This window comes from Cheilinus undulatus, linkage group 1 (assembly GCF_018320785.1).
Source record: "Cheilinus undulatus linkage group 1, ASM1832078v1, whole genome shotgun sequence".
Taxonomy (NCBI): Eukaryota; Metazoa; Chordata; class Actinopteri; order Labriformes; family Labridae; genus Cheilinus; species Cheilinus undulatus.
The window spans coordinates 53,407,732-53,425,670 of NC_054865.1; the positions used below are offsets into that span (position 1 = coordinate 53,407,732).

At 41.9% G+C, this 17,939-nt stretch overlaps 1 protein-coding gene across 1 annotated transcript in view; it reads left to right on the top strand.

Moving 5' to 3' along the window:
• Window positions 1-1,839: 1,839 nt before the first annotated feature.
• Window positions 1,840-17,939, top strand: part of c1qtnf4 (C1q and TNF related 4) — a 50,781-nt gene continuing 34,681 nt past the window's right edge. The window contains exon 1 of the mRNA XM_041794700.1: window positions 1,840-1,921. The gene's annotated coding sequence lies outside the window, so the exon portion shown is untranslated. The remainder of the gene's footprint in view (window positions 1,922-17,939) is intronic.

Genomic DNA, 17,939 nt, shown 5'->3' on the forward strand with positions numbered 1-17,939 from the left:
TGGCCGGCCATTTCTAAGGCTTTGGGACTGCAGTCGACCATTGTGAGAGCAAATGGAGAAAACTTGAAACCTTGAAACTGTTACAAAAGAACCCAGAACATCATCTAAAGACCTGCAGGCCTCACATGACTCAGTTAAGGTCAGTGTTCATGATTCAAAAATAAGAAAGAAAAGGGCAAAAATGGCATCATGGGAGAGTTCTAAGGCCAAAACCACTACTTGTCTCACATCTGACTGAAAACATCCTGATGATCCCAAAGACTTTTGGGAAATATCCTGTGGACTGACCAGACAAAAGTCGAACTTTTTGGAAGGTGTTTGCCCCGTTACATCTGGAGTAAAACTAACACAGTATTTTATCTGAAGAACATCGACCAACAGTCAAACATGGTGGTGGTAGTCTGATGTCTGGACCAGGATGTGGGTAGAACCATGACTTCTGTAACCTGACATGCCAGATGGATTTGTTTCATGCATCCTTCTTGTAAACCTCCCATAGACAGTGTTTGGGAAAGGGCAGAGCTTTTAAAAAAATCGGAGGGTGATTGTTCTGTGTCACATCTTTACCGGCCAATCAGAGCAACAAAACACATGATGTAGCCCCTACGGAGGTGTGCTGCTACCGAAGAGAAAACTCCATAGAGAACAGCATAACGCGAACCATGGTGACTGTAGACTTTTGTCGTTTTTGAAAAGAAAACTATTCAATGCTGTTCTTTGTTCTTCTTTTAAAGAAGAAATATCATCAAGTTCTGATAAAACTGGCGCTTTAGCAGCATCCACGCTAAGCTCTTCCGGCATAATTGCACTTGTTGCTGCTTGCTTATGTCACAACTCCACCGCGCCTGAAAGAACTGCCCCTCGTCGCTGTTTGGTCCAGTCACTTTCTAACTGGGCCAAAACTGTTTAGATGGTAGCTCTGCAAGATGGATTTGCCAGTAAGAAACACGGAAACGGGCATATCCATCTGCTTTGCAAGGTTAGGTTTTTTCCTTCATTCAGAGAGGAAACATGATGAGGGTTGTGCTTAAGTGAACCCACCAAGATTACCTTTAACTTAACGCACTGTCAGTTATTCTGAAAATCTAACAGTGTCAGAATACGTGTGGTGTGCGGATTGGAGACACCTGTTGCAGGTGCTGGTGCAGTTTGGAGCAGGTGAAATCCAGCAGGATTAAAAAATGAGTTCCATGCAGGGCTCTAGTTAATTGAATTGATTCAAGCTTACACAGCTTGATTCTTACAGACTTTTACATTTTATGATCAGTGTTTTCTACACATATTTAACGTATATTTAACATATTTTCTCTGTTATGACCAGATACAAGCGCTATTTTCAGTTGTGGGTATGATCTGCTGAAAGGTGTGAATTAGATGGGAAAAAGCCAAACCAGAGCAGAGGATGATGGGATACATACAGAATATGCTAATGTATCTGCACGCCTTCTTCAGTAATGTGATATTACCAATCTTTTACTTAATGAACACAGACACTCGTAGTAGGATTTACTCTAGCAGAGCTTCATATTTAAGCAGCAGATCCACTGCAGTGGTGCGCAGTGCACCTCCAAAACCTTCTTATTAAACCCCAGCCCTCCTCAGCATACATATCTGTATCTATGTAGGTGGCGCTGAAGCTGATGGGGGGTTTCTCTAATGCAGCTTCAAAGACAGCAGCAGGTTGACGAGAGACAGTGAGAAGAGAGGCAGCAGATGGAGAAAAAACAGCAAGTGACGGGAAAAAAAGAGCAAGGAGGGTGAGAGAGGAGGGTGGGAGGGAGCAGATTGAAAAGAGAGAGAGGAGGGGGAGGAGGCGATAGAGCGAGAGTAAAGAGGGAGGGGAGGTTTATCTAAAGACAGAAGTTTGAGCTCAGCGCTCCACACACAGCCTGAAGAGACGATACCACACAAACACTAAAAGGTGAGGCAGCTCCTCTTCTTCTTCATGTCTGTATGAAATCTCATTCAGCCTTATTGCATGCTGTAATTTTGAGCCAACATTCAGGGAAACAGTGAACTTGGTGTGAGTGGAGTGTGCAGGCATGCAGCGTAAACACGGGAGCATCATTTGGAGGTTTTTGTTGCTTCCTGAGGGTCAATAAAAACAACAAAGAGCTGAATGTGCTGCAGGAGTATCATTTCACACTTAAACTCTCTACACAGTGAGGGTGCAAGTGTAGCTGTAATACTAATGGAAGCTTTCCTAAGTGTTGCATGCTGTGCGAGTGCTGGTGGAAAAGCGCTGTAGTGTCTGTGTGCGTTCAGCAGTCGTGCCGCGTCTGAGCAGCATGCATTATTTATCTGCACTGATCTCCAGAAACAGCGATACCTCTGTGGGAGGAATGCATGCACTGTAATGTATTCACTGTGTTAATATCATGTGATAGCCAAGCGCTTGTAATGCACTATGAGAAGGGGGATCTTCATATTTTATAGGTCCAGTTGAGCCACACTTGCCTCCTCTTGTTTGTAGCATCCTGTCACAGTGGGATGCAGCGTGAATGTAGGGGTGTCCTATGCTTTATTTATCGTCATTATCTGTTGAGAAGATAACAGGAAAGACCCTCAGGAGAAAGAGGAGGAGGAGAACGAGGCTGTGGTGATGGGATCAAGCTTATCTCCAGATGGTTTTTCCACACTGTGGAGGTTGATTCTCTTTGTCTGCAGATAGAGTATCTTCATCTAAATCGGTGTAACACACAGCTGCTGCAGGCTACAGATTCATCATCTGACTCAGTGTGAGAGCACATTACACATCGGTGAGGGGGCATATGCTTGTGTTATTTACAGCATCTGTGTGTGTTCGTGCACTCGCATCCAGCTGCTTCGCTCCTCTTTCATGGCCGAGTGAAGGCAGCTCCTGGAGAGGAGAAATCAAACAAAGAAGGGAGTCACTTTACTTAGATCTACATGGTGTACATCAATAACATTCACTCCTAAAGGACGAGTCCCTGTTGTTTAGGGTTTGGACTCAGTTTTTAGATAAAAATGATCATTAGTTTTAGTCACATTTGAGTCATTTTTACCCATTTAAGTTTTAGGATGCAAGTGCCAATAATCTGCTCCACATTATCCTTTCATATTATCAGGTATAATAGAAAGAGGAAAACATTCTGATCAATGTGACTAAGTTTGCCTGCTGTACTTATTTGACCATCAGTGGCCACCAATAAAGATTTGAGAGTTATAAATAACTTGATTTGCTACCTTTACTTCTCATTAGAACTATATCATGTTTGGGATTCCTGGTTGAATGCTGTAGCACTCAAGAATGGGATTGAGGTCTTGAGACTGGTCTCAAAACAACATTGTGATGTCTTGGTCTTGTCTCGGACTGGCTGGACTCAAGATTTTCCATCAAGACCGGTCGAGAACAGCACTGATCTGCTATTCTTCGACTTCATTAATGTGATAAAAAGGAGAAGCACTTGCTAAAACAACAAATAGCTACACCTGCAAAAACTTATTTCTTGTCAGAAATACCTCTGAACACTTGCTTTAGGCCTCAATCAACAGACAAATCTAGACTATCTCTTTTTCAGATATTTGGAATAATTCTAGACTTGTCAGTGGCTTTTAAATACATATAAGGATTTATTTTTTCATGAAGTCTGTCGAACAAATTCAAGATTTGAGATTTTTGCATGTTGTGCTTTGAAAGAGCTGCAGACTCCTTGTTTTTATCCGTCAGATTTATGAAAAAGAAAGCTAAAATTAAAGAGAGAATGCTCTTTAACTGTTCAACCTTGTCATAGTTTTAAAAATTTGATTTTTATGGTCTTGGTCTTGACCGCCATAAGTCTTGGTCTTGTCTTAGTCTCAGTGCACTCTGGTCTCGGGCAAGTCTTGGTCTCGGATAGTGTGGTCTTGAGTACAACACTATCCAGGTTTTATGTATTGATTTATCCTTTATTTAAGCAGGAAGAACCCACTGAAACTTAAGTCTCTTTTTCAGCGGCTTTGCCCTGCAGGAAAACAATAAAAAAGACCAAAAATACATCTAGAATAATGACAAATACCTTCATAAAGACATGCCCACACTAGCAAACCCGTAGCCCAGTTAATGCGTCACATTTGACCTTTCCTTTAAATAAATTTTCAGCTGCGCTTCTGAAGCATTTAGATCTTATCATGGATTAAAGATAATTGCCAAACATGCATCGGTGGAACGTCAGCATCAGCTGATGGCGGCCTTGTGAACCTTCATCGACCTGTTGATAAAAAACCCAATCATGCTGATTAGAGTTGTCGATGTTTGTCAAACGTGCAATTTTGAGAAATCTGAAGAACAAAATGTGACAAAAGCAACAATGTCTTTCCATCTTGGGCTCACAGAGCTTTAACTCCTGGTAACTCATGGTGTAAGCAGTCATTCTCTGTCTCCACATCAAATTATGCTCACATTTCATTTGTGGCTAAAAAATCAGTTCACAGACTGATCCTCTGCAGACACAGCCGCCCAACAGTCACTCTCTCTGGACAGAGCGGTTCCTCCGCCACTCAGACACAGTATTTTAAAGTATCTGAAGTTAACCATCCATCCATCTTCATTCACTTATCCAGAGCTGGGTTGCGGGGGTAACAGGCTAAGCACGTCCACCCAGACGTCCCTTTCCCCAGCGACACTTTCCAACTCCTGCTGGGGGATCCCGAGGCGTTCTCAGACCAGACAGGGTACGTAATCCCTCCAGCGAGTTCTGGGTCTTCTAGGTCTCCTCCCAGCCAGACATGCCCAGAACACCTCCACTGTGAGGCAACCAGGAGGCAACCTGATCAGATGCCAGAAGCACCTCAACTGGCTCCTTTCGATTCAACAGAGCGGCATCTCTACTCCTAGCTCCCCATCTCCAAGGCTGAGCCCAGCCACCCTCCAGAAGAAACTCATTTCGGCTGCTTGTATCAGCGATCTCATTCTTTTGGTCATAACCCAGAGTTCATGACCCAAGGTGAGGGTTGGGAGGTAGACTGGCCAGTAAATTGACAGCTTTGCCTCTTGGCTCAGCTCCCTCTTCACTACAATGGTCTGGAACAACACCTGCAGTAATGCTGACTCTGTGCTAATCTGCCTGTCAATCTCACGCCCCTTTTTACTTAAACTCCTTCACTTGGGGCAAGGACTCACTCCCTACCCACAGGGAGCAATCCACCGTTTTCCAGCAGAGAACCATGGCCTCAGATTTGTGGGTGCTGAATTTCATCCCGACCGCTTCACACTCAGCTGCAAACCGTCCCAATGCCTGCCGGAGGTCACCAGCCAAGGAAGACAGCAGAACCTCATCATCTGCAAAAAGCAGGGATGGAGTTCTGAGGACCCCAAACCAGAAACCCTCCATATCTGAAGTTGAATCAAGTTAAATCAAAGTTGCACCTGCACAGGTAGTCTACAGCTGTCAGAAGTTGGGATACAGCGTATACATGGCACAGTATCCCATTTTCTTTTGGAGTTCTCCAGGAAGCAAAACCACGTTTTTCAAAACCGGCATACTATCACATCCCGGTTTCTAAAGATGTATACATGCAAAACTGGAATACTTAAAAAACCCGACAGAAACCTGGATACTCAAGCTGATGTAAACACAGTCACCAGTAGTTCTAAATAATACTAGATGGAATAAAGTATAAGCTGGAGTCGTTTTAGTTTAATAAAGAATTAAATCTGGGACTTTTATTTTCTTTTATTTTAATCAATGAACTGAACCGTAACCCCAAAACTGAGATGCGAACTGAACCATGGCCTCTGTAAACAGTTACACCCCTACTTTCTGATCATCCATTTTCTGAACATGCCAAAGTTTGAGCTAACAGTAGTTGTCTTGAAGGAGATTGGATCTTCAGAGTTTGAACAGAAAGACAAAGACATTTTTAGAAACTTCTCACCCTTCTGTCACACTTTCCTCCACAGCTTTCCAACTGTAACATTATTGCAGTAGGACTGAACAGCCTGACTCTTCACCAGTGTAGAATTCATCTTAAATCCTCAGCAGAAAGCTCATTAAACACCTCAACATTAATAAAATCAAATAATAGAAGTCTAACACGTGACACTTATTTACCAACATGTGGTGGATTATTTAAGTCTTAAATAGCTAAAGGAGAAAAAAATTATGACTGAATTGGGACAGAAAATGCAAAAAAAAAAAAAAAAAAAAAAAGAAGCTGATTAACGGTATAACTGCTGGTCATTAAAGAGCCAACGAGTCAAACTGATGTCCACGTCTGCGTTTAATTTTCACAGAAAAATTTGCACATGTGGAGCACCGAGAAAACTGAAATAACACGAAAATTTAGTTTGAAAACAATAAATCATAGTAAGTCTGACATATGTCTTAAAATAACATTTACAGCTCATTAGTAATAAAATAAATAATATTTACTGTGTTCGCCTGATGACCAACAGAAAAGGGAACAAAAAAGGACAGGGGGTGTATACGTTTTTTGTGCTGAAACCTGTGATTTTTAACCTTTCAAAGCAGATGGATACGCCCATTTCCTTGTTTTTCACTGGCAAATCCATCTTGTAAAGCTCCCATCTGAACCGTCTGGGCCCAGTTAGATAGTGACAGGACCAATCAGCGATGAGGGGGAGTTCTTTCAGGCACAGCAGAGTCGAGACGTACACAAGCAGCAGCAAGAGGCTGGTGCAATTATGCCAGAGGAGCTTAGCGTGGATGCTGCTGAAGCACCAGCTTTATCTGAACTTGACAGCAATTCTTTGTTAAAAGACGAACAAAGAACAGCAGTGAGTTGTTTTCTTCTTCTTTATTGACAGAACAAACTTTAAGGACAAAATGATAAATAAAACAATAACGTGACCAATTATGTTACAAACATTACCAAAGCAGACTTTTTATGACCACATATAAAAATTAAACAACCTGGCAACCATGTCAGTTAGAGTTTGGGTATTTTAACCTTTAATGTTGTCATGGCAACTTAAATGAATTCTGACAGTGTCAGCTACAAACAGTCTTAGATGTTTTTATAGTGACAAAAATGAAGCTCTGTCATAATAAAAGGAAAATAAACTGGACAACATTGGTATACGTTGACTAGTTGACTCTTTGCATGCACTCTGTGGATCAGTTACTATTTATTTTGCCATTTGCACAGGTAAAAACACTAAAATCTGTGCTATTCTTCAGTGGATCGGCCTCTATGTGTGTTATACCACAGGGATGTTGCACTAAGAGATCTGCAGAGAGCATATGAACATAAGTATACACTGCTGACTGTAGATGCACCTGTGTCAGGTGTCACAGCTCCTGGAGGTAATTTTTCAGATTAACTTTGTTCAGAAGTGTAATTAAATCCTATGATTTTTTTGCCTTTGCAGACTGAAAAACACAGCTCAGAATTTCATTCTGCAATTATTTTTAACGAGTCCCGTCACGTTCCCCCCTCAGCCTCCCTCTTCCTCTCTGCCTCATGCAGAGCTCTGAATTACTGAAGCTGCAGTTTAACAGTTAATTCTATCAGCACATGCACAGCAGAGCTGAGGAAGTCTTGATGGAGCTGAGAGATGATCCATTGGGCTCTCTGAGAGACTCTGAGCATGACGCAGTGCAGAACAGGGTGGTTCACGTTCAGGACCAGGGTCTCATTTCAGCTGACCCGATGTATGAATGCAGGCACCCAGGATCCCAAGTCCACTTAAAGACCCCGTAAAGTGAAAACAAATCTGTGTTTAGGTTTGTTGTATGACAGGTCACTGTGTTATGAACCCCTTGTTCAAATTTCAGTCAAATGAAACACCTCCAAGTTTAAAAAAATAAGCTTCAGAATCATAAAAAATGAGGCAGTAAATCTGCTCCAGGCAGTGTTAATTTTGGCAGCCCATTTTAGATTTAGTCTCAAGAAAAAAATAGTTTTAGTCACATTTTAGTCCTGTTCACCCTTCGTAGTCTTAGTCCTAACATTTTAGTCTTTACTTTTTGTCGTGTATCAGGTTTTGATTTATTATGTTCCTGAGTTTTTTAGTGTTTTTTCTGTGTATTTCATGTTTTTAGTTTTATATTGTATTTTGTGAGTTAGTTTTTCTCCCCCTGTGTTGGCATTTGTTCCTTGTCCCCTGTTTCATGTTTAGTTTAACTCCCTGTGATTGTATTTGTTTTCTTGCTCCCCTCCTAGTGTTTCTTACATTTTGTACCTCTTCCTGGTGCAGTGTTCTTGTGTATTGTGAAGTTCCCTGTTTTATTTTGTAGTTACATTCCCTTGTGTGTTTCCAGTTTTCTTCCTGCCTGAGTTTCCCTCCACTGTGATTACCCTCACTAGTTTCACCTGTGTCCCGTTAGTCACACCCGTTAGTCACACCTGTCTCTCTGTCTGTGGTCTCTCGCGGTTTAAAATCGGGTATATTCCAAAACGAATATCCCCCTTCATTGGTTTTAAAAAATACTTTCGTCCACACCTGATCGTTTACAAAAAAAAAAAAAAAAAAACAACCTCGTCCTCATGTAACCGGCAAATCCACCGTTAAATGCTGCTCTAAGCATGCCAAACCCATAGGTGGCAGTGTTTTTCAGATGTGAAGCCCGTGCCAGCCAATCAGAATGAACTTCCGTCATTCTGTCTCTTCCACCAGAGGTTCAAACGTGGCACAAGCTGTGACGTTTGAGAACCAAAAACTCTGTTTCCTGGCATACACATGAAACCAAGAAACCGGAGTTTTCCAAAATCTCCATTTTGGCCGGAGTTTTCAGAAAAGATCATTTTTAGTGACGTAAAACTGCGATTTCATGTAGATGACAGGCCTAAACGTATAAAAATATATGCGGTTTCCCAGATACCCAGCTACGTGTATACAAGACCTAAAAAAATCGTCTAGTGTGTGGCCGGCCTAAAACAGACCCAGGGTCTGAGCTCCTGCAGAGATCTTAAAAAGTGAAACTAAACCTCTCCATATTTTACAGTGAAGTCTTTCTGGGGACTACTAATTACATGAACGACCTTCTTTAACTCGGTCAAGGATTGCTGCAGCTCTAAGATGCAGAAAGAACCACCAAACCACAGTCATGAAGAGCTTCTCCAAAAACAGGATCAATATTTCAACTGAATATTCATTTTTTTTTTTTAGCCACAAGATAAAAACCTCCCATTTCTCAGAGAGTCAGGAGATAGTGTTGCCTTATTTTGAAGAGGCTCAGCTAGAATTTGAACATTTTGGAGCTTTCCTTCGCTGTAAAAATTAAATGGGCCATTTAGCTGCTGTCTCTGAAATGACGAGTAGAAGCAGATGGAGGGTCTGTTTGTTCTGAGCATGCATGTCCCAGAACCACAACATGCAGCCCACACTGGACCCAGAAACCACAGGAGATTATTGACAAACTGCAGGTAAGCGTGTTGTGAGGAAGTACACAAGAAGAAGAGTCAGTCTGCTTTCTCTTCACACCTCCAGGTTTGGATTTCTGTGAGCGTCTGATATAAATAAGCTCTGAGCAGAGGAACATGACAACCCTGCAGCAGACGATGACTTTGACTGAGACGAGGAGGCATCTGATAATTCCTCTGTTTGCATCACTTATCTGTCTCCTGCAACACCCCAGAAATGCTGCAAACACGCAAACATGTTTCTCTGCTTAAACTAAACCCTAAGGCTGTCCCTCTGTGTGCCCAAATTTAACCTTCATTTAATCTCAAACTTCATCTCCTAAATATAAATCCCACGCCCTGGTTTCCCTGTGTACTAGTGGGTGTAGAGTGTTTGAAATTAGTCTGGTTATCTGAGGCTGGAAACATGGAGGTTGTCTTTAAGGCTGGCCACAAACTTCAGGAATTTTAAACTGTTTTAAAAACATCAGAGACAACAGACATAAGGACAGTTTTTCACTTCCTCCGAGTGCTCACACAAGACCCTTCGTTCTCAACTGGTGGGTCTGGACCCAAATGTGGGTCGCAGAGCCTGTTTTTTTTTTTGTTTTTTTTTTTTTAAATAGGTCATAAATGTTAACCTTGCAAAGCAGGTCGGTTTGCCAAACTCCATCTCTGCCATCTTGCAAATCTGTTCGGATTAATCGGCATAATTTTAGGAGATTGAGGTGGTAGCTATGGGCGGGGTTTAGTTGTTCTCTAATGTCTGCCTCCAGTGGGGTGATTAGTGCAGATGTAGCTTTAGCATAGCATCAGTTTTACTAGAACAGGATTAGGGTCGTTCCAATTCTGATACTGTATCGGAAATATGTCCAGTACTGCTTAAAATGCGGGTATAGGTATCAGCGAGTACACAAGTTAATGCACTGATCCGGTTTAGTTTAGCTTTATATTTTGCTTTGTTTAGCCAGCAGCAGAGAATGGTGGTTGTGTGACAGTTTTTCCTCTGAATGTGATCGTTAAGATACCTTCCAGACTGAAGTGACACAATAAATCTAACAAATTTCCATCCAACAGACATCTTTGACTCTGGACCCTGTCTCCTTATCCTGGTCCTGACCCTGCACCATGCTGCAGGCTGGGTGATTTCTGACTTCCAGTTTCAACATACCGTGACTGCACCACGAATTCATACTGTGGAGCACATCGCTCTCTATCCAGTCTATCAGAGCGTTTCCACAGCCGGCGAGTGCCTGGAGCGCCACTTCGCTCTGCTTCATTGAAGATACGCTGCAGGTCTATTTTCAGCACCGGCTGCTGCCAAACCGCATCAATACCAGTCGATCAGAAAGCTCCAAACAGGAAGTCACAAGCATAGAATATCCTGTTCTTTCAAAATACAACACAACACATGGACTCATAACTATATCAACTTCACGTCTCATCCTGCAGCAAGAGCAAACGGTCACCGAGAGGTCAGTGGGTCACAGAGCTGCAACGGCACCATTGATGAGGAAAAGTTACCTTCTGAGGACATTTAGCCAAAGAATTTTACATAAAACCACAAATCCTTCAAGGAAACATTAATCTTTTAACTTCCTTAGATATTCATCCAATGGTAGATATAATATAATAGTAATATCATGGACCCATACCGGAAAGGATGATAAATTAATCTCGCAGTTCCTCTCTTATCTCTGCCCGCTGATCAGGACTGCACACCGCAGCACAGCGCTCTACACATGCTTCCAGTAGGCGAGGTTGCTCTCCTTTGGTCGGAGCAAACCCGCGGGCCTTCGCTGCATGGCGCAGTTGTCCTATATGGAAATTGCGGGTGGTTCTTGCTGGGGATCTCTCTAATAGCTATGTTGAGCTAACCTAACACACCAGATGGATGAGTTTCACGCATCTCAGAGGGTGATTGGATGGACGTTCTGTGTGTCCCATCTTTACAGGTCAATCAGAGCAACAAAACACGTTACGTCGTAGCCCTAAACTGAGGTGTGCAACTACCGAGGACTAAACTCCATGGAGAACTGCATAACAGCGACTGTAGACATGTCAGGACTCGACTTTTGACATTTTTGAAAAGAAAACAACTCACTGCTGTTCTTTGTTCTTCTTTAAACAAATAAATGTCAAGTTCGGATAAAACTGGCGCTTTTGCAGCATCCAGGCTAATGTCTGCTGCCATAATTGCACTGGCCTCTTGTTGCTGCTTGCTTAAGTCATGACTCTGCTGCGCTTGAAATTCTTGCCCCTCGACGCTGATTGGTCCTGTCACTTTCTAACCGGGCCCAAACAGTTCAGGTGTTTGGGCAGTGAGAAACACATTAACAGGCGTATCCATCTGCTTTGCAAGGTCACTGTTGAGTATGTTGGCATTGTGATGTGATAATTTCGGAAAAACAGCTCCAATGCAAAATCAGTTGATGTATTTCAGTGTGATTCATTTCTTTCAGAACATCTTGTGCATAATTTGAAATTAGTCAGTGATCTCAACACCTCCAGTTAAAAACCAAAACATGGCTGATGAGTTATTTAGGAGCAGAGAGATGAAAGCAGATTGTTCTGAAGCGTGATAATGGATTAACTGTGAATAAGTGGATCAATCTCTGACTGTTCCTGCTCTCTGTGATGGTTGGATGTCTGTGTTAGAGATATTCTGTGTTCCAAGGAGCTGATGGTAAATCTAACATGTGTTGGTTTTATTTAAGATCATTTAAAGTTGTTTGGTGCAGAACAAGAAAAAATCTGGAATCAGAAATCATGAAGTTGTTTACGTTTTGCTCAGTAATTTTTGCCGCCACCCCTCGCTCACATTTTAATCCCTCACCAGCTGCTTCCATGACTGACGTTTGTTTATTTGGTTTTCATAATGAGCTCAGTGTGCTGCTTCTCTCGTGTCTCGTCTGTCACTCGTGGATCGAACCCTGCTGAGTTCCCTGCAAAGACATCAGATTTCTGCCAGAGCTGCTACTCTTCCCTCATCTCTCTCTCTTTCTCTCTGCAGTCGTTTCAGGTGAATTGACAGGACGGAGCGAGCAGTCTCTCTGCTCTTTGTACTCAGACTTGTGTCAGGAGAGAGACATTTACAGGACGGATTAGAGTTCAGAGAAATGGATCTCCTCTGTTGTGTGCTTCAGTTGACAAGCACGGTTTACACCTCAAAATCTTCCTCTCTTTTGTATTCCATCTTTCCATCCATCCAGTCCCCAGCCTGGTGCTCTGTGTCTACAGCTGAGCGGGCAGCTGACAGCACGGTGACAAGTGTTGGGGATGAGAGGGTGAGGAAGGGAGCCAAGGAGGGAGGGTGGCTAATGAGAGGGACAGCAGCAGCAGGGGTCTGTCACTGCACCTCCTGATAACAGCCCCCAGACTCGCTTTGAAATCCTCCCCAGTGACCAGGTCTCTGTCGCCTGCTTGTAGCAGAGAGGTGGGAGTTAAGGGGGCTTATTAGCTGCCCTTTTTTTTCTTTATGTCCATGTAAAGGGAGGAGGGATGGGGGCTGGTGTCAGACCGTGGATCAAAAAGACTAAAACAGAAACAAGCAGTGACCTGACAAAGACAGATGTCAGGATGAAACTGTTTATTTCTCAGGAGTGACCGATCTGATTCTCATCCAGCAGAATTCCTCCACTTAATGTGGAGCTGCAGGACAAACTCAGGATTCATACTGAAGGAAATATCAAATAGTTATTACAAGGCTTCTAAAACAGTTTCATTACAACCCCAGTTCCAAAAAAGCTGGGTTGCAGTGTAAATATAAATAATAGCAGAAAGCAATGATTATCAAACCTCATAAACCCATATTTATTCACAACAGAACATAAACAACATACCAGATTTGACCATTTCAGGAAATATATTAGCTCATTTTAATCTGATGGCAGCAACAAAGCTCAAAAAAATAAGGACAGGGCCATGGTTACCAGTGTTCACCATCTCCTCTTTTTTTAACGACAGTCTGTAAACATCTGGGAAGTGGGAAGATCAGTTGTTGGAGTTTTGGAAGAGGAATGTTGTCCCATGCTTGTCTGATGCAGGATTCTAGCTGCTCAACAGTCCTGGGTCTTCTTTTCCTTTTTTCTGAAGCTCCAGATGTTTCTATTGATGAAAGGTCTGGACTGCAGGAAGGCCAGTTCAGGACCCGGTCTCTTCTATTGTGAAGCCACGCTGTTGTGGTGGATGTGGTATGTGGTTAAGCGTTGTCTTGCTGAAACAGCCAGAGCTTTCCCTGAGATTGATGTTGCCTGACACACCTGTGATCATTAGTTTGCCAGGTGAGCCCAATTAAAGGAAAACTACTTAAGTAGGACGTTCCACATTATTAAGCAGGCCACAGGTTTTGGCAATATGGGAAAGAAAAAAGATCTCCCTGCTGCTGAAAAGCCTCAAATAGTGCAATGCCTTGGACAAGGTGTGGAAACATGAGATATTTCATGAAAACTTAAGCCGTTCACATCAAAACAGCAGCTCTGGGAGGATATTCTGACATCTTGCAGAAACTCTCCAAAAACTCACAAGTTCAATGGATGCAAGAATAGTGAAGGTAATATCAAAGAAGGGCTCCTATGTTAACATGGAACTTGGCCTGTTAAGATGTTTTTGATTGAAATAGCTTTGATTTTTATGACCTCCTAATGCTGCAGATTCAACGAATGACCATTTTCAGTTCTTTACAAACTTTAAAATGTTTTTCAACTCTGTTGTGCATAATAATGTGGAACAGTGCATTTAAGCTTTTAAATTTTTTGAAAAGACAAAAAAGTTATCATGAGGGGGTTTGTTCAATAAAATTTGAATTATGCTGTAACAGTTGTTGAATTGACAACTATTCTGACGGTCATTTGACTATTTCGGAAAATCTGAGAAAAACATATTTGCATTATAATTTGGAATGTGGTGTTAAATCGATGTGAAAAACTGAATCATAGCATTTTAACTCAAGCACTACTCAGCTAAGACCACTTGTAGTTAAAATATTTGTCCATCTTTTGTCTTTCCACCAAACTATAGAAAGTATTGATAGTGGTATCTAAAAGGACTCGTACCGATAAGGGTATCAATAATAAAATAGATTAATGATCCCCATACCTATACCTGTTCAAGACATCATCAAAATATACTTAGACTATTAAAAAAAGCTGTGATTAATCATGATTAATCACTGCAGAGTGATGTGATTAAGTTGATTTTTTTTAATCGAGCCCTGATAAGAACATTTCTCATCAAACTTCATTGTTAGGATTTTACTTTGCCATTTATCCCATCCTAAGCAAAAGGGGTTCTTAACTTCCTTTCTGGATTAAACCTGCTTTTATTCTGAAAAAAATAAGGAACTTCCAGTAGATCATAACTTGCAGCAGAACTTATGTCAGTGGTAACGCTGACAGCCTTAATTTAGATGCTTTCTATCTTGACCTTCCTCCCCGAGGCAGCAAAAACAAGAATACATCCTCCTCCTCCGCTATGGTTTTGTCACATTCCCGTTCCCAGTATGATTTCTCATTTTCATCTGTTGTTGCAGAAAACTAAACCCCTCTATTTTCTCCTTTCTTCCTCTGACAGCAGTGTTTTAGCCCTGCAGGTTGGGGAGGTTGTCTGAGCAAGACACTGAACAACAAATTGATCCTGATAGTAGCTCTGCTCACATCCATGAGAGAGTCGCTGATTGAGAGCAGAATGGTGAAGTATAGAAGCTCCATTATGAATGAATGTGATCCTAATCAGGAACTTCAACACTGTAAATAATATTTAACTCTTCCTCAAACCCAGCCCTCCTCGGTTGCTAGATTCATTAACATTAAAGTTAGTAACATTAACAGATCACATTCTGTCAGTATTAAGTAGATCTCCTGCCTGGCAGCTTTCTGCCTTCTGAAAGGCAGTGAGAGTACACTGGTGGGTCAAGAAGACTGCCGTGGTTTTTCTGTGGTAAAAATATTATCAGAAAGGGATGCACACCAGGTCTGATTTAACTGACTTAAAATGTTTGTTGCCTGATTTTAAGACGAGCTAAAAACAGATCTTTGGTGATAAAAACTGATGAAAAGTCAAGCTGGCCACACACTACAGGACGTTCAGCCCAGTTTGAAGCCAGAGCGGAGCCTCATCGCAAACAACCATGTGTCTGAATAATCCTCATGTGTGTGACTGTTTTCCTGCACAAAACCACATCATAGCTTCCCAGACCCAGAATGGTAGATATCAAGAGTTTGATATTTATGATTCTAGGAGGTAGCCTCTGAAATAATCCACACGACAACCAATGAAAGCAAGCAGACCGGGTAGCGTCATCAGTCGCTACCCAGTTTTGCTGCACCTGTAAAGGCCCATTTATGCTCAACGTTAAATACGAATCCGGATACGGATGGAGCCCTCTGTCTGTGCTCCGCGATCATTTCATCCATATTTCTGCATGTGGGGGCAGTGTTGCTGTCACTACCCGATACATAGCTCTAGTGAGACATGAAGAAGAAATGACAATGGCGGTACTTTTTGAGGAAAAGTTGTGTGAGTTGGTTAGAAACTTTAAACATCTCTATGATGTTACCGGATGTGAGGGGCAATGCGGCGAAGCAAGTTATCGATGCCCTGGCGGACATCCTAAAGTACTGGAAATGATGCTCGTTGTCAATTTCTCTCATTGGCAGTACTAGAGAAAAGAATTCTCCGTCCTCCAGTCATGATGTATTTAACGGCCTCACCGACCACCGCCTCCTAAAACGCTGCTTCCGTTTTTGTCCTTTATGCAAGAGGCACATTATCAATACCTCCTCCACAGTTGCCATGTTTGTTTTTGAGTTTGTTGTTGTCATAAACTTTTGACTCCGGACTCCCAGGTCAAATTTCAGCCAAATAAAACCTTTCTAAGTTTATAAAATTAGGCTTCAGAATCATGAATATGAGTCACTAAAGTCTGCTCCAGGATGGTGTGGGCATGTCTACGCTGAAGCCACGCCCACTCTGGAGAAATATGGTCCTCTCAAATAAAAAAAGATGCTACAGTGAGGAAACTCACGCCATTAGCCTGTCTCTAAACCTTTTGTTGACCTTAGAAGAAGAGACAAAGTCAGTTTTCCGGCTCAGATCTCTGATATGATGCTTTAAATGATCAATAGACCACTGTGGGTGATAGATTCGGCAAATTTACCTCACAATGAACAAAAAACAGCATTTCACTTTCAATAAAGGCAGTGCTAACATCAGACTGTACTGAGATGAACTGCTCTGTGATTTTATATTGTAGTGTCCACAAATTTTAGATTTCACTTTACAGGGTCTTTAAGGTCACAGCTTATGGATCAATGGACCAATCAGAGCCAACAAAGGGTTAATTACCAAAATGAAGGCCTCTGTTTGTCTTGTCTAGGGCTTTCTAAAGCTGCTCCAGTGTAATGTGAATAAAAATTAAACCACTGACTTCATACGAAACACCTCTTGACTTAAATCCCCTCAGAATCTATTTTCGAGCACGTTTTTTTTTTTGCACATGAAAGCGAGTAAAATCCTCTTCCTCTCAGTTGGTCCTCGATGAAACGCACTACTGCTGCATTTCTCACACATTCTCTCAAAGGCTGGCTTCAAAAACCACGCCGGTGTGAAGTCAAAGCATTACATTTTTATAAATAAAATCTTTTGAGGCCATAAAGGTATTTTAGGCAGGACTCCAGGGGCCCACTGTCAGCTCTCCAGCCTGAGATTTTCAGACTCCTCTGGGCTTTTGTCTGCACACCTGCCAGTGTATATGAAATGTTCAAAATCAGTGTGCTCTCGGGGCTACGGCACCAAAATATCCAATACTTTGACACTTTTTAATACCATGTGTTTTTAAAGGTGACACGTCCTACAGCTTCTCAGCTTTGACACAGTCCCCTGTGGTCGTAATAAAACATTTGTGCCTTGCTTTGATAACTGATCAAACAAAAAGAGGAGTTTTTTTTTTTTTTTTTTTTTTTTTTTTGCTCATCTCCACTCCAGCCGCGATTGTTTACAGACCTCGGTCGTAGCTACCACTGCTTTTCTCTCCTTAAATGTTGCTGACTGGTCTGATCATTCTCTGACTGAGAACAAGCGTATCAGTGTGAAGCTTTGCCAGATGGATCCACCTGATCCTCAACGGAATTGAATCTGGACAATCCTTAGGCTTTGCAGAACTTTCAAAATCATACATGCACCTGCAAAACATTGCAAACTTACCAGTATTGTTAGTGTTGTCAGTTGCAGTTTTCATATAGTATCTGATAAATAGAAACAAAGGTCCCAGTGTTGGGTGCTTTGGGCTTCTAATTATGTTGCTGTGGTATCAACATTGGAGTCAATGTAGCTTCATTTTTACTGCTGCAACCCCTATCCCAAAAAAGTTGGTCGCTGTGTGAAATATAAATTTAAACAGAAGTCAATGATTGTCTTATCTCATAAACCCATATTTTATTCACAGTAGAACATAAACAACATATCAGATGTTGAAACTGAGACTTTTTACCATTTCAGGAAGAATATTAGATCATTTTGAATTCTGATGGCAGCAACACAGCTCAAAAAAGTAGGGACGGGGCAATGTTAACCATTCTGTAGCATCTCCTCTACTTTAACAACAGTCTGTGGACGTCTGGGAAGTGAGGAGACCA